Source organism: Paramisgurnus dabryanus, chromosome 13 (genome assembly GCF_030506205.2).
Source record: "Paramisgurnus dabryanus chromosome 13, PD_genome_1.1, whole genome shotgun sequence".
In the NCBI taxonomy this organism is placed as follows: domain Eukaryota; kingdom Metazoa; phylum Chordata; class Actinopteri; order Cypriniformes; family Cobitidae; genus Paramisgurnus; species Paramisgurnus dabryanus.
The window spans coordinates 30,255,069-30,279,249 of record NC_133349.1 but is presented as its reverse complement, the minus strand read 5'-3'; the positions used below and the strand labels follow the sequence as shown (position 1 = coordinate 30,279,249).

Sequence of the window (24,181 nt, the reverse complement as noted above, 5' to 3'; positions counted from 1 at the left end):
AAATCGCTCTCTTGTTACTCTGATGTCATCCACTTGTCGTTTCTTGCAGCGCCTCATAAAGTCCTACAAGCCAAATTTTTTTTGTTCTTTAGTACATTAATATGAAATAAATGTGCTAAAATGTAATTTAAAAATGTATTTAGGTAACTTGTAATACATTTGAAACCCATCTTTGTATGAAAGATTAGTACAAGTTTATACATTTTTGTTATACGAGATAGTATGTTAAATGCATTTCAGTTCATATTCATGACATCTCACAGTAACACCAATAAGGACAGCTATGTTTTTAAGATTGTCTTAAGTACAAAAAAAATTTGACTTCTTCATTTTTGTTTTGCTTTTCCTCCATTGTACCGAAATTGAACTGAACCGTGACGCCTGTACAGAGGTACGGACCGAACCGTGACTTCTGTGTACCGTTCCACCCCTAGTACCTACCTTACCAAAATAAACAGTTCAACGACCCTTTCAGGACCTTTGCCTCCTGCAGCTGTTTGCATCTCGTGGTAAGCAGTAAAGTTACCAATGTTAATTTGGGTTTTTGCTCTTTGCTGATTCAGATGGTTTTTGTCTGAAAATTTCTTTCATTTGGCGACTCCTGTGCAGGTTGTCAATTCAGCAGGAAAGTTTGCCATCCTCCCTCTGTTTACAGACCGGAGGTGAGCGCACGTGAACGTGCTAATGACATCTGCTTGAAGAGGTTGCGCAGTGGCATATGCAAAACACATTCACAGAGGGGCAAAAACTGCATGCATTCAATTATTGCGTTCGAGTTCAATGATTTCTTGAAAAAAATTTGGTCCTACACCTTTCACAGATGACATATATTAATAAAAATGCATTTAAACAACTTAACATAGTGATTGCTATCAGGATGTGAGGATACTTTTAACCAGCATAAATAAAAATATTTCTGGATCAAATCAGATATCCTGCCTTTAATAAATTTACCAGCTTTTGCATCTCTATCTCCTCTGGTCCATGTCCAGCTCTAACAGTAACAGATTTATACCTACATAAACACTGTTATTTCACATGTAATGGTGTCTTTATTAGAGGGTTCATGTTTCTGTCACAGGTCAGGGCGGACCCGAGATAGCTAAAGGGTCACGCCCCTTTCCTAGGTTCCACCTCGAGGAGGTTCCCAAAGTCGCCCTAATGACCAAACACACAAGGTAAGAGTAAAATTTTAAATACACTTTATTTAAATTATTTAAAAGATAAATAGGGGAGGGAAAAAGGGGAACTTAAAATAACGGCCTCTTCAGGTTCACTTTCTCTTCTTTTACAGGCCGTACAGGTACGGTGCAGGTAAGTTTCCTCGCTCTCTTTCTCTCTCCACAGGCTGCTGACTGGGACACAGAAGAGCAGTTATTTATACTGCTGGTTCCTCTCACCTCTCCAACTTGGGACGACGTACAATAAGTACGGTGCAGGTAAAGTTTTCCTCATTCTCTTTCTCTCTCTCCACAGGCTGCTGACTGGGACACAGAAGATCAGTTATTTATAACTGCTGGTTTCTCTCACCTCTCCAACTTGGGACGACGTACAGTAAGTACGGTGCAGGAAAAGTTTTCCTCGTGCTCTTTCTCGCTCTCCACAGGCTGCTGACTGGGACACAGAAGATCAGTTATTTATACTGCTGGTTTCTCTCACCACGGTGATGCTCACATCAGGGACTCGCCCACAGGATATGTCCAGCACTATAACAACTGGTACCGGCAGCCTTTTTGTGCTCCCACGACAAAGGGGTGGAGGCGGGGGTTTCTTCTGACAATACACACAGCAAGAGACACTGCACCACTTCAAAGTAAACACAGACTCACCCACCGCACTCAAGTGAACACTTAGGACGCCCCATCTTCCTCCACTTCACCGGGACCCGTTAGGCGTTTTTAGCACGGCCCAGTCAACATTCATGCCGCTGTAGTAGCCCAGGTTCGTCCTCCTCCGGCTCTCCCACCACACTGTTCAGGGGTAGGGCCGTCCTCCTTTTCCTGGAGTCGTTCGCTACGAAACAGGTTAGTATACAGTGTGTCTCAAACTCAATGTTTCATACTCACAGTCACTGTAAGATCTTCTCTGATGCTCTCCTTTTTAGTACACACAGGCGATTACTTCCAGCCTCACAGAACAAGGCGTTTCTTCCACCAACAGGGTTGCACAGCGATTTCACTTGTATCACAATATCCTCAATATAGCAAGCACTCACGCTAACTCCGCTTCACCTTTTGTTTCGTTTCAGTTTCCAGTAGTCTCCAATCGTCTTCCAGCCACTATGGTTTGCTTCATCCCACACAGCCACGCCAGCTTCAGCCTGAGAGGAAAACAGCACAACAACAAGCGCAACAAAACAGCACCAAACGAAACCTCTTCGGGGTGCTCCTTTAGATGATCCACAGCATGCCTTTCTTTCGCCTCCTGTGGCTCTGTCCTCTTTCCGCTCACTTCCAGCGATACCCGGATCAACAGAGCCTTCGGGCTCTTCAAAAGGTGCGTGTCTTCACTCTGCCCTTGGCAATAAGGAGCTTTCCCCGTGTCTTCTTCTTCTTCTTTTGTGGGTTTACTGGCGGGTTGCAAACCAACTGAAAGGTGCATACCGCCACCTACTGTACTGGAGTGTGACAAGGAACGTCTGCATGACTCAGATTAAATTCTATGAACTACCGCAATGTTTTTTAAAAACCTCATTAATGCCCTTATTAGCCTACCCGTATATGTCCCTTCATTTAAAATATTGCCCATTGTAAATTCTGTAATCCCCATTTCTTGAACTTCTCTAATGTACAATATTCTTTCCTGCTGGTATTTCACACATGCCATTAAAACATGTTCCACTGTCTCCCTTTCCTGACACCCATCACAAAGACCTGAATTGTGTTTACCTATTATGTAATTATTTGCATTGAGCCTAGTATGTCCCATTCTTAATCTTGTAAATATTATATATTCCCTCCTACTTATATTATGATTTATATTGCTTTGCTTTAATTTACCTTGTATGTTATAAAAATGTCTTCCCTTCATACATAAATCCCAAGATACCTGCCACATATCTTTACATGCTTGTTTAATAATCGATTTCCCTTCTACCCTACTCAAACTTACTGTTAAATTGATATTATTCAGTTGTAGTGCTTCTTTAGCCATTTGATCAACCACCTCATTGCCCTGAATCCCAACATGGGCTGGAACCCAAACAAATCTCACCAGTATTCCCACATTCTTTAATCTATATAAACTAATAAAAACTTCTGTTAATATATCATTTCTGCATGATTTAAAAGTTTGAAGACTTAAGAGAGACGCCATTGAGTCTGAGCATATTAACACCTCCTTAACAGATACCATCCTTGTTTCCTCAATCCATTGTAGAGCCATTTGTATAGCCGCTAACTCTGCTGTGTACACTGATGTTCCATTAGTTCCCTTTCAGTCGGTCACTACGACGTCACGTCGTGACCGACGAATTGGGAACTCGCTTAGAGAGACCAATCTGCTTCGTACTCTACTAAAACGCCAATGAACTTGGCATTGAGATATTTGCATAATGCTGGCGCCGCCCCGCCAGGTGCGTATATAAGCCACAGGTGCAAATATGGAAATTAGCTTTTTTCGCTTCGAAAGCCGGCATTATCTGCTACTGAGAAGCTACTCTCTGCTCTTCTGGGAACGGTTGCTGAAGTTGATTGACAAGCAGTACTGACACAGCGGACGCTCGCAGTATTCCACTGCTCTGCATCTTTTTTGTTTTGAGTTTAGTGTGTGCGTTGCCTCTCCCTGTGCGCATCATCAGCTGAGCACCTAAGAGTGATTTCCCTAAAGAGTGATACGTGAGAGCTCTGTGTCTTTTTAAAGACAGCCACTCTCTCGTATATTCGGAGATTAGCGTCCTTTTCAGGATAGCTTTTCCTCCGTGCGATCTTGGATGCGAGAAGTACAGGGATTCCAGTGACGGTCACGAGCGCTGTCTTCGTGCTATGGCATCGAGCACTCCGAGGCTGCGTTCGTGGAGAGCTTTTGCTCTCTCTGTGAGAGCATAACCCTCTTGGATTGCGGAGACGACTGTCGTTTCTACGGGAACGGCGTCCGCGCCTTTGCAGTGCTGAACGCCGCCATGGTGCGGCTGTCAAGCGCTCGCAGGACGCTCTTCGCATCACTACGCTGAGTAGGACGGAGGATGCGTCCTTCACCTACCGGCCTTCTCATCCTCAGCCGGTTGAGGCTCCGGTGGAGACTGCAGAGTTGTGTTCTGCGATTTCTGCCGAATCCACTGGACCTCCTTCTGGTCCCGTCACTTCTACAGCATCAGAGGGGTGCCCATTTTTTCCCTCCGAGGCGGAGTCTTCCCGGAGATGGCGGCCGTGCCCGCTCGAGCGGCGGAAACGGTAGAGTTGGAGGGGTTAATCCCTCTCCGCCCGAACCGTCCCGCCCACATGATTGGTACTTCGGAGCTGCCCGGGCCTCTACGGTCCTCACCTCCTGTGCCTGCCTTTACCGACGGCACGAAGAGCTGACGTGATTTGCGGCCGTCTCGGCCGTTCAGCTTCACCCCTCATCTCCCTCACTAACGGAGCCGCTAAGGGGGGGATCCCTTCAGTTGAGCGGGGGGTTGCGATGCAGCTGCGTTCCTGGAGGGACCTCCCAACCCTTCCCTCCCGTGTTTGTATAGACAGTCGTCCGGTTACGGGCGCTGCCCATCAGGCATGCGGAGACGCGGCTTCAGCCCTGCACGCATTAACGTACTGCAGGTTCACCAAACGAGGCTTTAGAGATATACGAGGGAAGCCGCGACCTTCAGTCGTGCGATGTCCACCACAGTGTTCAAGATCGCCACCCTTGGCTATGTCTGACTTATATGACGGAACAACTTCATGAATGCTCCTGTCTCACAGACCGGCCTCTTCGGCGAGCCCGGGGAGTCGTACAGCTCCGCTGCGCAGACTGAGGCGATCTCCTAGGTCGTGCCCCGGCGGATGAGAGCTGCCCTGGTCCACCAACGCCGGCTCCTCAGTCTGCCTCTCGCCGTCCGCGTCCTGCGGCGGCCACCTCCGTTCCCCTCCTCGGACCCCATCTCGGCAGCGCAGGGGAACCGGTCGTCAGCAGCTCGCCCCGCCCGCTTAGCCGCTTCCCGTGAAAATCGGGAGTTTAAGTGGCCAGAGACGGGCGACCCGGAGTGGCAGAGGATCACTCTTCAGGAGACAGTGATTCGCTCCTTCCCCCGGTAGAGGGTCGGGTGGAAAATCCTTGGTTTGCATATGTTCCACCGGCTGTCCAGCCGGTACCCACTTAACCACACATAAGAGTGCATTCCTCTTTCCTCTCCAGGTCTCCGGAGGATCGAGAGAGCCGTGAGCGTACACCTGCTCACCCTACCTCTCCTCTATCGCCAGCGGGTGTCCTGAGGAGTCCGAGCTCTCCACAGAGCAGACCGGACCACCAGCACCCTCATCGGAGTCTGCGCTCTCCGCAGAGGAGACCAGACGACCGTCACCCTCAGCGGGCTCAGGTCAGTGTCTCACACACACATACTGTAGATATTTATGCTGTCACAGCAGACGCACCAGCAGTATCACCTGTCTCGCTTCGCTGCCCCACCGCGGGTACTTCGGTAGTGTCGTTAATTCTCCTCGTACGGTCCCGGGATGCTTCGCTTCAGTTCCCAGCCCGTCTCGTTGGGTTTTACGCACTATCCGCCTCGGTTACGTAATACAATTACCGGCACTCCCCCAAATTCTCGGGCATTTGTTTCACTATAGTGAAGCGTCCGATGCACATGTACTGCGTGCAAAAGTCGATGTCCTGCTGGCGAAGGATGTTTCGAGCCGGTCCCTCTTACCGAGAATGATGATAGGGTTTTTCCAGCCTTTATCTCATAGTACCCAAAAATACGCGGTGGGTTACGACCGATTTATTTACGCACCGGCTCTACAAATCTGATCCTTAAGGATGATACGCCGAGGCTCATATTTCAATATTCAGATCGGTTTGCAGCATAGACCTGTAGACGTGTACTTCATGTGTCCATCTCCCCTCGCCTTAGACCGTTTTTCGCTCTGCGTTCATGGAGTGGACATACTAATACTAAGTACACCATTCGAGCTGTCTCTCTCTCCCCGTGTCTCCATGTGCTAGTCACGGCATTTAAATCTCCGAGAGAGAGAGCGTTGTTCGCATTCTGCTTATTTTTACGTCAACTATAATGGCTCGTTCTTGGCAAACGTGCGCGAACACAGAGATTTAATGCTTCAGCATCTCGCTCGTTTAAGTCATCAGGTCAGCTGGGAAAAGAGCAACTTTGCCCCGTGCAGAGGATCCTTTTCTCAGTATGGAAATAGACTCGATCGATTTATTGGCGTGTTTTACAAGAGCGCGCAACCAGTCAGTTCTGACTTGCCTCGGTTTAATTCGAGGGAAGTACGCGGTCCCTCTGAAACAATTTCAGAAGCTCCTGGACATATGGCAGCAGCTGCGGCGTGACATCTGCTCGAGCTGCTTCATATGAGACCGCTTCAGCATTGGTTCTACGATCGAGTCTCGAGGAGAGCGTGGCGCAATGGCATACACCGTGTACCATTACACCTGCGTGTCATTTCTATTTTACCCCGTGGTCAGACCCAGCATTTCTGATAGCAAGATATGCCTCTGAGTCGGGTCTCCTGGCATTCTGTAGCATGCGATGCCCCCAGCACGGGATGAGCAGCCACGTAGGACGGGCTTGCAGTCTCAGGGGTGTGCATAGCACCCCAACTGCCGCGAGCGGTGCGCTGTATATCTGGGACGTGTACGCTCCGCTATGGAGATGCGAGGGAAGGATGTATTAGCCGACACCGACAACATTGCGACTGTTGCGTTATTTACCGTTAAGGCGGTTTTTGCGCTCTCGTCACCTGTCGCATCTCGCTCGTCATCTCCTCCTTTGGAGTCAGAAGCATCTGAGGTCCCTTCGTGCCATTCACTTTCCGGGGACGCTCAAATACAGCGGCGGACGCGCTTTCCCGAGCTGCGCGCCCCGGAGAATGGCGACTCCACCCCCAGACGGTCCAGCTAATTTGGAATAAGTTCGGTCGTGCGCAGATAGATCTATTTGCGTCACCGGACGATACCCACTGTCGCCTGTTTTATTAACTAACCGAGGACAGCCTCGGCGTGGATGTGCTGACACACTGCTGGCCGCGGGGGATGCGCAAATACGCATTCACTCCAGTGAGCTTAATCGCACAGACACTGTGCAAAGTCAGGCAGGACGAGGAGAGCCTTTTATTAGTCGCCCCGTACTGGACGACCAGGAATTGGTTTTCAGAGTTAATGCTCCTCGCGACAGCCCCTCCCTGGCGAATTCCCCTGAGGAAGGACTTTCTTTCTCAAGGAAGGGGCACATTTTGGCACCCGCGCCCCGACCTGTGCGATTTCCATGTATGGTCGTTGAGCGCGCGCAAGGTTTAGGTGATTTATCGCAAGCGGTATCTAACACCATCGACGCGGTACGAGCACCGTCCACAAGACGGGCTTACGCGCTTAAATGAAACCCTTTTTTCGTCACCTGGTGCTCTTCGCAACGCGAGGACCCCAGAGAATGCTTAACATTGTGCTTTTATATATCTTCAACACAGGTTAGATGGTAGGCTGTCACCCTCCACCATTAAAGTTGATATCGCCGCTATTTCTGCTCATCACTCGCTTATTAACGGCAGATCAGTTGGCAGCATGATTTGGTTATTAGATTTTAAGAGGCGCTCGCAGGCTAAACCCCTCGCGCCCTCCCTCTATTCCTCCTGAGACCTGTCCATGGTGCTGAAGCCCTACTACAGGTTCCGCGTTCGAGCCTTTGCAGTCTGCGAGTCTGAAGTTTTTGTCAATGAAAACTCTGACCCTGCTAGCATTGGTCTCCGTAAGAGAGTAAGGAATTTACATGCATTCTCTGTTGACGATTCGTGCCTTCAGTTTGGTCCTGCTGTCTCACTGAGACCCAGACCAGGCTACGTGCCCAAAGTTCCCACCACTCCCTTCAGAGATAAGGTGGTGAGCTTGCAAGCGCTGCTCCCCGGAGGAGGGCAGACCCAACCATGGCTTTATTATGCCCCGTACGAGCGTTACGCATCTACGTGGATCGCACACAAAGCCTCAGGACCTCAGACCAGCTCTTGTTTGTTATGGTGGCCAGCAGAGAGGGAAAGCTGTCACTAAGCAGAGGATGTCTCATTGGATAGTTGATACTATCGCCCTTGCTTATAATCTGCAGGGCATTCCTTGTCCATTTAATTTGAGAGCTCACTCTACTAGAAGTGTAGCCTCATTTTGGGCATTCGCTCGTGGTTCCTCGCTAACAGACATCTGCAGAGCTGCTGGTTGGGCGACACCTAATACGTTCATTAGATTTTACAGTGTTCGTGTCGAGCCTGTCTCCTCTCGTGTTCTTTCCTCGTTAGGGGAAGCACAGAGAACAGGCTCGCAGGTCGGCTTGCAGCCTCCGACTGCTGCTCCAAACTGAGCTCAGTATGGAAGGCCTTCGAGGCAAAAACGCGTAATAAATTGTTTTGCCTTCCTCCGCTGCCTTGGCAGCCTGATGTTGCGGAGCATCCGCTGCCAGCCTCTCACTAGCTGCATCCTCGCGAACCTGTGTTTGGCTCGGGCATCCACATTGCGTCCCACCGGGTTCCTTTGTGAGTATTTTTCCGTGGGGTTAATCCTACTAGCCCACGTTTCCCTCAGCAGAGCACTGCTTTGCTTACACAGCCACGGCTGTCATTTATACCTCAACTACGGTTGACTTTCGCCCACCAATAGCCCTTAACGGGGCGGTGGCTTCCGCAGCGTCCCTATACCGCTCAGATAGGGCGCTTCCCAGTCGCTGGCACTACTGTGGGGTTAAAGGAACATCTAGTGCCCGGCCTTCTGCCTTAAAACCTAATTCTCCTTATCCTTAAGTGGAACCGGAGGGCTTTACGCAGACACTGGAAGAGGTCAGCCCTCAGTGGCGTTTTGGTAGGGATTCCCAATTCGTCGGTCACGACGTGACGTCGTAGTGACCGACTGAAAGGGAACGTCTCGGTTACGTATGTAACCCTCGTTCCCTGAAGGAAGGGAACGGAGACGTCACGTCCCGTCGCCACAGGGCTGCTCCCTGCTGTTTATCGGCCGGTCACACTTTCCGGCTTTCTCAGCGAAATGAAGCTAATTTCCATATTTGCACCTGTGGCTTATATACGCACCTGGCGGGGCGGCGCCAGCATTATGCAAATATCTCAATGCCAAGTTCATTGGCGTTTTAGTAGAGTACGAAGCAGATTGGTCTCTCTAAGCGAGTTCCCAATTCGTCGGTCACGACGTGACGTCTCCGTTCCCTTCCTTCAGGGAACGAGGGTTACATACGTAACCGAGACGTTAATCTCCCTTTATTTCCATACTTTAACTCTGGGACATAAAAGGCTGCACCAGTGATCCCTAACTCAGGGTTTTTCGACCCATCAGTATAAATGTGAACGGATGAATAATGAACACTTTTAATAGGCTCTTTTGCCATTGTTTTTATATCCCCTCTACATTCTCCCTTTTGCATTTTTTCATGTATTGTGAGGTCTATTTGTGGTTCACAAAAAAACCAAGGTGGAATTGGTGATATTGTAATAGTTGGCCCATACTTTCTTTTATCCAGGTTCATTTCTTTTGCCCATATGTTAGCTTTCCATGCAAAACCTGATCCCTTTATCTGTCTAGTTTCCCAACTTTCTTCTAGAATTTTCCTAGCTAAATGATCTTTATTGTGACCCATTAAATTAATCCAATATGCCATTGATAATTTTTTCCGCCTTAAATATAGAGGCATTTCAGACAACTCCACTTGCATAGCAGCTATTGGTGTGGTTTTAGCAGCCCCTAAAATACATCTTAAAGCTCTAGTTTGTATGACATCAACTCTCTTTAGTTGTGTTTGAGATGCTGACTCATATACAATACACCCATAATCTAATATGGACCGAAGTAGAGCATAATAAACTCCCATCAAAGCCTGTCTATCTGCTCCCCACTCCTGTCCAATTATACATCTCATTAAATTAAGAACTTGATAACACTTCTTTTCAATATGATCTATATGATTTTTCCATGTTAATTTACAGTCCATCCATAAACCTAGATATTTCTTTCCCCGTGTCAATCCCCGCTTTCCTTGTGTTCCTGCAGAGCTATTTATCACACAGCCTCCAATCACAATTTGCTTACTTAATTTGTTGCACCTGTGGCTCGTAAGGTCCCGATTGTGTTTCCCTGGAAACCAGGAAGTACTGGTTTGTCGTTAAATGCGGCCTGGGCGGAAACCCCATCTTCAGGCGGAACCAATCTCTGTCACTTTTGGTTCCGCCCTCCAATAGTCACCCTGTGACATTTCTGCTATGATAAAATCTTAATTAACCAACAGAACAGATCAAGATTTGTTCTTTTGTATTTTGGACCAGATGTCAGGTTTCTGTTCTATTGTGTGAGGAGGTTTAAATGCTGGGGAGAATCGGTTTAGTCACTTGAATGGCTAAAAGAAAACAAGTAAACATGGTAAACTAAACTAAACTTTCAAAGTCATACAAATCCAATCAGGCTTAATTTAGATTAAAGGCATAATTCTGTCATCATTTATTCACCCTCATGTCTAAACCTGTGCCAGTTTTTTTATTCTGTTGATAACAAAAGAAGATCATTTGATAAATGTGACCCCACCATTAAAAACCTGGCTAAAGTCATTTTTCGGTAATTTTGTGAAAATTCACATTGATATCTTTAAGGCCATGTCAAAGACTTGCTCAATTTCATTTTCATGTTTTTGAGAATCTTCGATTTAAAAACAAGCTTACACCGAGCAGCCATAACATTATAAGCCTTGGCCGTCCATCAACTTTGATGTAAGAAGCAGGAAAAATGGGCAAGCATAAGGATCTGAGCAAGGGCTAAATTATGATGGCTAGACGACTGGGTCAAAGCATCTCCAAAACCGCAGCTCTTGTGGGGTGTTCTCGGTCTGCAGTGGTCAGTACCTTTCAAAAGAGGTCCAAGAAAGTAAAAGTGGTGAACCGGCAACAGGGTCATGGGCGGCCATCATTGATGCATGCAGGGAGGGAAGGCTGGCATGTGTGGTCCGATCCAACAGACGAGCTACTGTAACTGAAACTGCTGAAAAAGTGAATGCTGGTTCTGATAGAAAGGTCTAGTTAAGTCCATACCTCGGCAATCAGGGCTGTTTTGGTGGCAAAATGGATACCTACACAATATTAGGCAGGTGGCCATAATGTTATGGCTGATTAGTATATTTTTTACACTTCTATCACAATCGAACCATAATTTGCATGTCTATGTGTCATATGTACTTGAAAGCTGAGATTCTCCCATTTTCAGTAATATATGAAACATTTATAGAACATTTATTTTTACAAGACTTGTAAAACGTTTATTTATATGATATTCATGATTTACAAAAAGCAGAGTGTAACATGTCCTGTCCCTGTGTAACCAGTGTTAAACTTGTGTTCTTGGAGACTGTTCTCATGCATTACCCCTTGTGTGTTGTCATAGTGACTCATTGTTTCCGTTTTGTGATTGGTCCTTGTCATAGATATATACCCTGTTATCTCACCCTTTGTTTGTCTGTCAATGTTGTACGTGCCTGGTGTTTTACCCTTGTTACCTTGTGCTTTTTTTGCTGGTTTGCCTATTTACCTGTATGATCGAGATTAAATTGCATTTGGATCCACACCTCGCCTTGTTGCTTTACACAGAGCAACACTGAAATCATTGTACCGGGTTGAGTGCTTCAGATGCTGTGTGTCATTATCAGACTCAAATTTCATCATGCACCAGCATCCAAAAACTGTTTTTCCCCAACACGAATGATATAAGAATAATCAGGTTTTTTTGTGCCTAAAGTGAACACAGAGACGATCAAAGTCAATGTTGTAGCAAGCAAAGTTCACGTTTTTTGCACAGAATAATAAAACAGTGTTAATTAACTCTTTCGCTGCCAGCATTTTTTCATGATTTTCACAAAAGTTTAATGCCTTCCAGAAAATGCTCCTTTTTAAATATAACATACAATATATGAAATAAAAGAACAGACCCTCTGCTTTCAAACAAAAAATCAGTTTCATCCTACCTTCATGTGTTCTGGTTTTATCACCTCTCAAATATGTGCCAAATTTTGAGCAAAAAGCTGAGATAATTCCATTTTTGTGAAGGGCTTTTGATAGAGATCAGATGCAGAGCGATCTTTAAAATATACAAGGACATACAGCTGTTTGCCCTAGGATTATTATAAATTGTGGAAGAGCCACCTGGTGGATAATAACTGTATTGCAGATTGACGAGATAACTTGTCAATGGCGGGGAAAGAGTTAAATCAATTTCAGTATTTTCATGTTATGAATAACTCTTTAACTATTATATATTGAAGACTTAGTTGTTAAAGCTGCACTTCGGCCTTTTTCCTCTTTGTCACCATCTCTGTTCGCAATCTGCAATTGCAGCTATTCGCAGAATAATCAACTTTACGTGGGTTGTACATCGGCACGAAACAGCACGGATGAACACAATGTATTGAGGAGAATCTGTCAATCACAGAGTCCCTGTGGATACTGTCATCCTGGCTAACTTCATCATCTGATTTTTTTATCCAATTTAAAGACTAAATACTGCGTATTTGGATGATAAACTTCATGTACACACGAGAGGAAGATCTTAAGTTATGTCTGGACAATGAGGAACAGTAAAGAAGCGTTCATCTTAGTTAGATACTTTATCCCAGTGGGAAACTTTACAGATCAATGGAAGATCGACTGGAGGAAGATAATATTCCTGAAGTAAGTCTTTTTTTTTTGTTAAGTTACAGGTGTCCGCATATGTATTGTTTACAAATGAGGATGCGTTACTCACGTGGCGTGTATTTCTCTACATGTCGTGCAGTAGACACAGTATCACATTCGCTATTATCTATTATGTTATATTGATAGTAAGGATGCACTACAGGATATTTAAAGTGTGTGCTGTAATTTGATTCCATACATTGTGCTGTTGTTTGCATGTGACGTGATGCCGGTCAGTTTATATGCGTTTACAGAAGCACATGCATTACAACATTACTAAAAACAGAAGCTTACCAATCAGTCGATGGGCATCTGAAAACAGCTTTTTATATAACTAAGCACTGCAGATGTTCACCAAGTGCTGTGAGAAAAGGCTATAAATATCCATCTACTAGCCGGGTCTCCTTCATTATAGGCTTGTTCGACTTCATGCGGTGCCGAAAGAACCGACAGCCGGATGACGTCAAAGTACCGCGAGAGCGATTTAAAAGCCGACTGCTCCATATGATTTCTCGAATCACTCTCGTGGTACGTTGACGTCATCTGGCTGTCGATTCTTGCGGCGCCGCATGAAGTCGAACAAGCCTTACGTGTGCAGAAATGACGTAATGACGCAAACACGTGCTCGATTTTCCCGAAGAGATCCACCAGTACCACTGGAATTAAAATCATTATTACAAGCTTACCGTTTTGAGTCGAGCTAAGGCAAGCAATAGTTTTGAACACTGGCAGGTTATATATTTTCTCAAAAATGTTTTCTTGAATATTTTTAAACCCAAATAAGTGCTGGACCGCAGCTTTAATGTAATTTACAGCAATAATCACAAATTATATATTTTTGTCATTTTTATGGTCATCACAACTTTGACGCTCCAAATCTCAAAAAAATTGATTATGCCACTTAAAGCAACACTATGTAGATTTTCAACCTTTAAATAATGTCTCTAAAATTATTTCAGTGATAGAACAACTCTAAACTGGATGAATTCTACTGCTGCTGCAACCTGAGCAGCCTCCTAGCTGCTACAAGCACACTCTGAAAGTCGAGGTGGAGGGTAGAGCACACAGCCCCGCCCCTCCCCCTGCCTGCAGAAGAGTGTCTGATACCAGGCACTGTTGCACTTTTCAACCACATGGGGGAGCTGTAAGTCAATTTTACATGAAAACTACATAGTGTTGCTTTAAGCCAGGGTTTTACAAGTGGTGTCACTAATGATGTTAGCACACAGTTGATGACCCAATGACTTTCATAGTAGGAAAAACAAATACAATAGAAGTCTATGGGTACCGTTCACTGTATGCTTATCATCATTGTGTGTTTAACAGAATAAATGAGTAAATGATGACAGGATTTCCATTTTAGGGTTAAGAGATCCTAGCAACTTTCATTCTACCAACAACTCCAAAATTATAGATCCAACTGTATACGTTTTTTTTTTGTTTGTTTGTTTGTTTGTTTGTTTATATATTAATGTTTGTTTATTCGGTTACTTAAACATAGGACAAAATATATGTTCAGAAAATTAATTACAGACAAAAATGCACATTGTATAATTTATGCACAACAATTATACATAAACTCATCATAAACAATCATCTTAAGTATCCAAATATTTATTAAAAATTAAGATTTTAAACTGTTTTTTAAAATAATGAATGGAATTGCTCCTTTTAAGTTCATCGGTGAGACCATTCCACAAGTCGACCCCTTTTACCAAAATTGTATTTCTTTTAAGATTTGTTCTGACCATTTGTTTTTTTAAACATGTCCTCTAAGGTTATATTTCTGGTCCCTATTTTCAAACAAACATAGTATATTTTCAGGCACTACTTTCCTATTGACTTCGAACATAAAGACAACAGTATTCAGACTAACTAAATCGGGAAATTTTATTACTTTAAATTTGCAGAATATTAAGTTTGTCGGTTCATTATACGGTGCATGATTGACTATCCTTATGGCTTTTATTGTAAAATAAAAATAGCTCTGTGTTTGTGGTGTAAGCATGCCCTCATATTTCAACACAGTAAGACAAATATGGAACAACAAGAGAACAATACAGAATATACAAAGATGACGTATTTAGAAGATACTTAGTTTTATGTAATATAGCAATTGTTTTGGACAGTTTTGATTGAACATGAGCAATGTGGGGTATCCAGGATAATTTATGATCTAATATTATTCCAAGAAATTTGTTTTCATTCACCCTTTCTAGTGCCACATCATCAATCTTTAAGCTTGTGCTAGTTTTAATTTGTCGATTACTGAATATAATATACTTAGTTTTACTTAGGTTAAAAGATCATTTATATCGGTCAAACCATTGATTCTGAATAGTTCTCTAGTCACATCAATAATTAATTGGTGAAGATAATGCCCAGATACAGTGTTGTGTCATCTGCAAATAAAACACATTTTAGCAAGTCGAATACCTTACAGTTGTCATTAATATAAAGAATAAACAACTTAGTACCAAGCAAAGAACCCTGGGGCACCCCACAAGTTACTTTACGCATTTCTGATTGATGCTTCTTAAAATGTACATACTGGTGTCTATTGTCAAGATAGCTTTCTAACCATGAATAAGCACGGACTCTAAAACCATACTGCTCCAATTTATTCATTAACAATTTATGATCTATGGTATTTTTTGAGGTCGACAAAAACACCCAAAGTAAAATACTTTTTGTCTAATGCAGATGCTATATCAGGGGTGTCAAACATGCGGAAAAAGGAAAAATGGATTCCGGTCCTTTGAATTATTTGAAAATAATGCACACCCGCGGTGTAACGGGGTATGTCCGCTTCGCGCCCTGCCGCATTACCACCTTGGGTGTGCATTATTTTCTGATAATTCAACAGCCAGTCTTCAATTATTCCTTACGTATACCACGGGCCTGTTGAATGCTTTATTCTGATTGGTAAAAAAAAATGTAGAGATATGATGCTGGCCCAAGAATTTTTGGGTGTTTGTTGTATCACCTCCCACCTTTACAATGGCTGCATAAGTACACTGGAACTGAAACTCACTGAGTGGTCAGGGGTGTTCACTGATGTGCTCACACAAAAATCGCTGCAAAAGATGCTTTCCAACAGGTGTTTTAGCATTCATTGTAAACTTGTGGACCTATTTTTCCAAACGCCTCACACCCGTATATTCTTCCATTGAGTGCTTGAATAATAGACACTCCAGCCCAGTTGGTGGCGATAATCCACCTTTGCCAATTTCAAAAATACAAACAAAGTTCCCGGCGGCGGAGTAATACCGTACCTCACAGCACATCTAATACAAGTCAATGGAGTTGGACAAAACTACGATAAAACCTGTTGGAAAGCATCTTTTGCAGCTATTTTTGTGTGAGCATATCAGTGAACAACCCTGAACAATCGGTGAGTTTCACGTCTTTGTAAATGAAAGTTTAATGCATTTTAGGAAGGATTGTTCCAGTGCACCTGTAGACCCATTATAGAGGTGGGGGCTGATACAACAAACAACCCCAAATTCTCGGGCCAGCATCATATGTCCAAATTTCAGTCAAACTTCTTACATTCATCTCAATGCCTGAATTTACCATGCATTGTTTTTTATATACAGACAGGGGACACTGGACTATGATTGACAGTATCAGTTTAGTCAAATGATTGAAGCTCTGACTCAAATGACTTGTTCAGTGAAGGGTGTGTTTGTTCAGTACATTCAACCAATGATCTGTCAAGGCTCGTACTTGAAAGATATGGGTTTGTGCATTGGGCTTGTGGCCAATGAGGAAGAGACTTCAGTGAATAACAAATTTGAGATAATGCATATTAAAATCAGGCAATCAGTACAGGACATAGCTGGTTTCAAGTTATGGACCAGCTCAGGTTAGCTGATGAAGTAGCATCAGTATACAAAACATTTGTGCTTGGCTCTGAGTTGCGGAATGACTCTGCAATCTTGCTTCATGTTTGTTTTGATTGTTGCATCACAAGTTTAACAAATGATCCCTTAAAAAAGTCAAATTTAATATGCATCCATATGTCTGCTCTTTATCTCTTCTCTCAAACCAGAAGTTAACTTTCTGTACAGTATATGACATGCGCGTAGATTGCCTGTGTTACATTTTGCGCTATGGTGGCTCTAAGGAAGCCGTTCGGTGTTTGACATCAAAGTACAGTGAGACTACAATTCTCCATATACTTTTGATTCGCTCTCGCAGTACATTGATTTCATCTGATTGCCCTGCGTAGCTCGCATGAATCCCGCAGCTGTGTGTATGCATCTAACCTCCCGACCACACAGAAATTCTATCCCTCACTCACTGACACTTTCCTTCCGCTTTTATTCGTTCAAGAAATGTCAATAGATTTTTGTCATAGTTGTCATCATAACAAATTCGTTTTTTTTAGTTATCATCTCATTTTTGTCAGTGAAAACACATAGTTAACGAAAACAAAAATTATTCATTAACAAAATGAACACTGCTTTAAATCATCAATTATGCGTATTGCTAATCTAGGATCCATCTCCCAGACATGTAAGACTTAGCATGTGTTGTGCTTTCTCACTCCTGACACCAGCTGTATTTTAATGGCTTCATGGAAACAGGCATGGAATAGATGTGCCAGGGATTCTGGGCGAGCTGTATTTGTTAACTTATAACAGTGTCTAGAGTGAAGGCTCTTATCGGCACCTGCCAATTTTTTTGGCAGACCCAGTGGGATTGAACTGACCTCGATACAGAAGTAATGGATATTAGAAAATCTGCCCACTGTGATTGGAGGGGATTGAGTGACATACTGAGAAAAGAGAGATTTCTTCTCAAGGACACTGAAACATTCTAGCATAGACACTATTTAGAAAAGCAAGGATATTGAATCCTCTAATATTTTGAAGTTATATTGGTCCCACTTTATATTAGATACCTTTAACTACTACACAGGGAAAATTTGCACAGTGTGCATATGTGTACGGTGTGCTTACATTTAAAGTATCTGCACATAATGTCATCAGTTAACATAAAGACTTTATACCTAACCATACAGTGTATTTAATGCTATTTCTCATTAATTGCACAGTAGTTAAAGACATCTATTATGTTGTATTCACTAGTTAAGTTCTCATGAACGTATACCTTTGTTTTCATTTTAATGTTATGTTTGTTTATACGGTTGTGTGCCTGTGTGTATTGTTTTTGTTTTCTCTCTATTTCCTGTTCTTTCTGCTGTGATTCCCATCAGGAGAGAGAGTCGCACTACTTGCTGGCACCACCTGCTGCTTATTTACAGAGAGGGTCAACCAACTTAAGACAGACCTGCAGAGAGAAAGAGAAGCTGTGTTCCAATTTGAAGGTTTCGTCCTTTAAAAAGGACTTGGGCCCTTTCTTGATACCAAGAAAGGCAAGTTTGGACTTGCAATTTCAATACGAATCCTTCGAGGATGGGAGGACACGAGTCCGGTTATATTGCAAATGTAACAGCAGAGTACTTGAGGTCGTCATTCAGTCTAACTAAAACATGCAGCCCTGGCTTTCCTGTTTTAATGTATTTTTACAATAAAACAAAATGTTATATAAAATGCAACTGCTTGTTTTTGTTTTGAAAATATGAACATATGATCTAAAAAACCATCATCTTTAACGTTTAAGTAAAAAATGTTTGTACAACATGAAGTAAACACAAGAACTCACATATTCGAAAACAAGAACTAAGAACTCTCATATCTAAAACTGGAGGATATTTTTAAATAGACGCTATCTTTACTGACCACAGATTTGAAGTATCTATATTCTTGACTGAACAGCTCTTAAAATGACATTTTATGGCACAGAAAGAGTAATATTACGATATAATATTAATAAATATTATAAAATTGTGCAGGTCTTCAGCTCCAATGCAAGGGATACGAAATGCATTCTGACAAACCTTGCTGTCATAAGTCCAAACAAGTCACCTCCTGATGTACCACCGATAAAAGGAGCGGATCAGTACTTGGGCCGCCAATGAAAATGTTTCCACAATAACACAAGTACAAACAAGAATGCAAAATTAGAACGACCTCTGTCTTTGAAGATCACAAACTCCGAAGTCCATCAAGAGACAATCTAGTATAGTTGCGTAATCACAACGTGACACAGCATAGACCAAAAAAATTCATTGTACTTTACAAAACATGACCATTAATGTAGATTAATCTAACCAGCAGTATATCAAATTAAACAACCTTAGAAATATACAAAAGTAAAACACAACATACATAGAATAAAATTAATACTAAACATAATATATATAATAGTAAAATAATGATAAAAAAGGTTTTAAATGTTTAATTTAAAATATCCAGCTGTTATACTTTGTCATTACAGGCGTGCAGTGAATCTTTGAAAAGCCTAGGCAGGTAAGGATCCATTGATTCTATCACAGCAGCCCAGAGAAATAAGGACGCATTGTGAGGCTGAATTTAAAGCAGAATTTGAATTGGGACGGGGTTACTGACCATTAGTCGTGCTGCTGTGACGTAATCGGTCTGCACCTTCGGAGGTTGCTGCCTTCAAATTGGGACACAGTTTCAGACTGTAGCTAACCTTCAAAGCATTTTGTCTGCCTTTATTTCCCTTTTTATTGTTGTATACTGGTCTGGTTGTAGAGTTTGTTGAATGTATGATTTTGGATTACCTTTTAATAAAATGACTGCAGTTGGATCCGATACCTTATCTTGCCTTACTTCGCCGTAATAGAGACTGAAGTAATAAATTAATTTTCAATTAAAATTGACACAACTGCTTGACTCCCTGATGATTACAGTGTGTGCAATTTGGTTAATAAATTACAAAAATTATATGTATTATTTAGGTTTCACCACATTATTTGTTCTAGCTGCCTCAGAACATTCTACCTTGATAGGTCTTTTTCTCCTCAGGTGTGAATCAAATCAACATTCATGACCATTGACACTCCATAGCATACGAGCCTTTCCACAACAAAGTGTCAAACAAAATTAAAATCAATAAATTGCTTTGTAAATGAGTGAGCAGAATGCTTTTTACATCTGTAGCAAACTCTCCAGCCTAAAAGATCCAGTACTTAAGAGTCTTGGGTACATACAGTTATGTTTAAAATAATAGCAGTGCAACATCACAAACCTGATACACCACTGTTTTTGTAGTAGTGTAATAGAAAAAACAGTCGACCAATTGGTAATGATATCCACACTACTTGTTCTGATTTATAGACTAATTTATTGAAAGAAGTGTGATTAAAAATAATAGCAGTTCGAAGTTTAAATGGAAAATTAGAACATAGTTTAAAAAACAGCTCATTTTGTCTTTGATTAGGAAAGAGGGCAAGAAAATGGTTCACCCACTGTTATAAAATCTATCTGCTGCTGAAAGAAGTAAAGTGGACCATTCCATCATTGCTCAGAGGAACAATGCAATTTGATTAAAAAGTTGATTTGAGACGGGAAAACCCTATAAAGAAATCCAGCACAGTTTAGGATGCTCAGCTAAAATGATCTCAAATGTACGGTGGCCTCGGGGTGCAAAAATAAATTACAATGGTAAATTACTTATTTACAAGATTAAAAACAAATTTACAACTTTTTAAACAAATTTATAATTTTTTTAACAAATTTACAAGTTTTTTTTAACAAATTTACAATGATTGAACAAATTTACAAGTTTTTTAAACAAATTTACATGTTTTTTAACATATTTACAATGAGTGAACAAATGTACATGTTTTTTAACAAATTTACAATGAGTGAACAAATTTACAAGTTTTTTAAAAAACTTACAAGTGTTCAAACAAATTTACAATGAGCGAACAAAATTACAAGTTTTAAAACAAATTTACGTTTATTATGGAAAGGGTAGGTACAATACGCTGACGTCACGCATCTGAGCCTCCGGTGGGAGGAAACCCGGAAGTATCGCCGTGAATCACATGAGAGTTGTGAATGCGATGTTGTGTATTAGGCTGTACATAATATTAACGGAAAGAGAGTGATAATATATAACCTTTCATCGCTTCCGAAGTGACTAAAAGGGATATTGGACCTTATTTTCAGGTAAGTGAAATAGTTTTAGTTAGCTAACGTTAGCTGTCCAAGTTGCACACGTTTTGGATGGCAGTTATCAAAATAATTCACTGACTTTCTCATTAGATTACAGACAACACGAGAGGGTGCTTCAAACTTTTTAATCAGGACTGCATTGTTTGTTCGCTCCCGGGGTTACATAGACTGAAACGAGGAAGTGTGACGAGTTTGTTTACATGGTGCTGTAAACTTCAACCCAGGAGGACACTTCAAAGGAATCAAGGGTGCGTTAACTTGTTCGATGATATAATCTGAATAATCTTTAAAAGATTAGGATTTTATGTAGTGACTAATGAGACGATTTGTTAAAATTACCTATATTTATACTATAAATTATATTTTCATTTAATCATTTAAACCTCTCTGAGTGTGACAGTATTGTAATGTTTTATCATATTACAAAAACTCTAATGTTGCCTAAGCAAACTGTCATTTATGTCAGATAGATAGATAGATAGATAGATAGATAGATAGATAGATAGATAGATAGATAGATAGATAGATAGATAGATAGATAGATAGACTGCCAAGACTGAAATCATGATTATGTTAATTTCCAGTGTCTGTGATATTGAAACACTAAAGGAAGAAGAGGAGGACCACCATTCGTTTCCTGAGCAGAAAAAAAATTCAGCATGTAATTCATTGATGAAAATTAGAACAAATAAATCTCATGACTTCATTGATCTTTCTTTTTTTACATGTAATTTTCTCCTCTTTCTCAATACACAGATCTAACAGTGGTTCTGGGGCATTGCAAGACTATGGTTACCTGGAAACATCTCCTATTATGGAAGATTATCGCAACATTTGTGTCTTGGATCATTTTTTCTTGTTTCTCTGCCACAGATTTAGCTGTAAGGTTTAAAGGTCCCGTTTATCCTGATCCCATTTTTTAAACTTTAGTTGGTGTGTAATGTTGCTGTTAGAGCATAAATAATATCTGTAAAATTATAAAGCTCAAAATTCTATACCAAGCGATATATTTTCTTTAATAGAATTTCCCTTTCAAAGCCTATAGCAAACGGCCAGTTTGGACTACAGCCCTCTACTTCTCGATTGAATGACATCCAAAGAAGAGTTTTTTACTAACCTCTGCCCACTGGAATATGTCAGTCGCCAGCTAAACTCAAGTGGCTCTACTAAGCTGCTGTTGAATCACAGCACACTAAACAAACTACATAATCAGAACTCGATAGGTATTTCTGAAGGAGGGACTTTATAGAACAAGGAAGACATCAGCTCGTTTTTAGTAAAGTAAAAACAGCGCTAGAGAGGATGTGAAAAATATTGTCTTTTTTTACACACAAAACATGAACACACGCTATATTGCACACCATAAACACAATCATAGTTTGTGTTAAATACTCTCATTCTCACGGCACCCATTCACTGCAGAGGATCCCATTGTAAGCAATGTAATGCTTAATTTCTCCAAATCTGTTCCAATGAAAAAACAAACCATCTATATCTTGGGTGAAAAATTACTTTAATCCCAAAAACAAACGTTTTTCATTTAAATGTTTTTACTTTGCTTTATTGTTACAATTTGTACAGTAGATAGAAAATATACATTGGAACAAATGTTTATACAGTGGTGTGAAAAGGTGTTAGCCCCTATCCAGATTTCCCATGTTATTATTGCATATTTGTCACACTTTAATGTTTCAGATCATCAAACAAATTCAAATATTAGTCAAAAAATAAAACCCAAGTGAACACAACATGCAGTTTTTAAATGAAGGTTTTTATTATTAAGGGAAAAAATCAAAACTACATGGCCCTGTGTAAAAAAGTGTGTTAGTACCCACTGGCTTTTAATGTAAATATGTTTGGTTCTAAAAATGTACATATATATTTTTTCATACTTGAGACAATATACATTTAAGTTTCTTTAATGTAGAAATGAGTTGTTCTAAAACTGTACAGTTATTTACTTAACACGTATCTAATGTGTGCATTGCATGTCTGTTAGAAGTGTGTGTGCTATTCCTGGGTTTATAAGCATGTGTTAAGCAGCCAGTAGTTAAAAAACGAGTCCAACTTAATTTTTACTGACTTCCATTTCTCTAAATATACTATTTGGAGGGTTTAGCCTCCGCCCACATCTCCATCAAAGTAAATGCGTTCCAGGTGGATTCGGAAGTCAGTTCTGGTTTTGACAAAAAAAATCACACCATGTTATCCCTGTGATTCCTCTGATAGTGTCCTCCTGGGTTGGAGTTTACAGCACCATGTAAACAAACTCGTCACGCTTCCTCGTTTCAGTCTATGTAACCCCGGGAGCGAACGAACAATGCAGTCCAAAAAGTTTGAAGCACCCTCTCGTGTTGTCTGTAATCTAATGAGAAAGTCAGTGAATTATTTTGATAACTGCCATCCAAAACGTGTGCAACTTGGACAGCTAACGTTAGCTAACTAAAACTATTTCACTTACCTGAAAATAAGGTCCAATATCCCTTTTAGTCACTTCGGAAGCGATGAAAGGTTATATATTATCACTCTCTTTCCGTTAATATTATGTACAGCCTAATACACAACATCGCATTCACAACTCTCATGTGATTCACGGCGATACTTCCGGGTTTCCTCCCACCGGAGGCTCAGATGCGTGACGTCAGCGTATTGTACCTACCCTTTCCGTAATAAACGTAAATTTGTTTTAAAACTTGTAATTTTGTTCGCTCATTGTAAATTTGTTTGAACACTTGTAAGTTTTTTAAAAAACTTGTAAATTTGTTCACTCATTGTAAATTTGTTAAAAAACATGTACATTTGTTCACTCATTGTAAATATGTTAAAAAACATGTAAATTTGTTTAAAAAACTTGTAAATTTGTTCAATCATTGTAAATTTATTCACTCATGGTAAATTTGTTAAAAAACTTGTAAATGTGTTTAAAAACTTGTAAAGTTGTTAAAAAAAACTTGTAAATTTGTTAAAAAAACTTGTAAATTTGTTTTTAATATTGTAAATAAGTAATTTACCATTGTAATTTATTTTTGCCTTTCCAGGCCACAGTACAAATGATTTAAAATGGCAACAAAAATGCAATGCACATGGCAGAAAACAAGCAACTGTTGTTAAAACAGATGAAACAATAGTCAGGATTGCAAAGATTCAGACTTTCATCACCTCTAGAAAAATCAGAGATGATCTAAAATGATCTGTCAGTAATGTGACAGCCAGAAGACATCTGAGTGAAGCTAAGCTGTTTGCACTCTGTTTACCTTGTGGGGTGACAAAAATGCAGTT

The 24,181-nt window shown here is 41.3% G+C and overlaps 1 long non-coding RNA gene across 2 annotated transcripts; it reads left to right on the top strand.

Moving 5' to 3' along the window:
* The first annotated feature begins 20,705 nt into the window (after nucleotides 1–20,705).
* LOC141280043 (uncharacterized) lies at nucleotides 20,706–22,447 on the top strand. Of its 2 annotated transcripts, none has more exons than XR_012334844.1 (3): nucleotides 20,706–20,896; nucleotides 20,993–21,150; nucleotides 21,659–22,447. It is a non-coding gene; the product is annotated as an uncharacterized lncRNA (long non-coding RNA). The 2 variants fall into 2 exon arrangements; XR_012334843.1 differs by lacking the exon at nucleotides 21,659–22,447 and adding an exon at nucleotides 21,487–21,557 and having other exon boundaries at nucleotides 20,708–20,896.
* The last annotated feature ends 1,734 nt before the right edge of the window (nucleotides 22,448–24,181 follow it).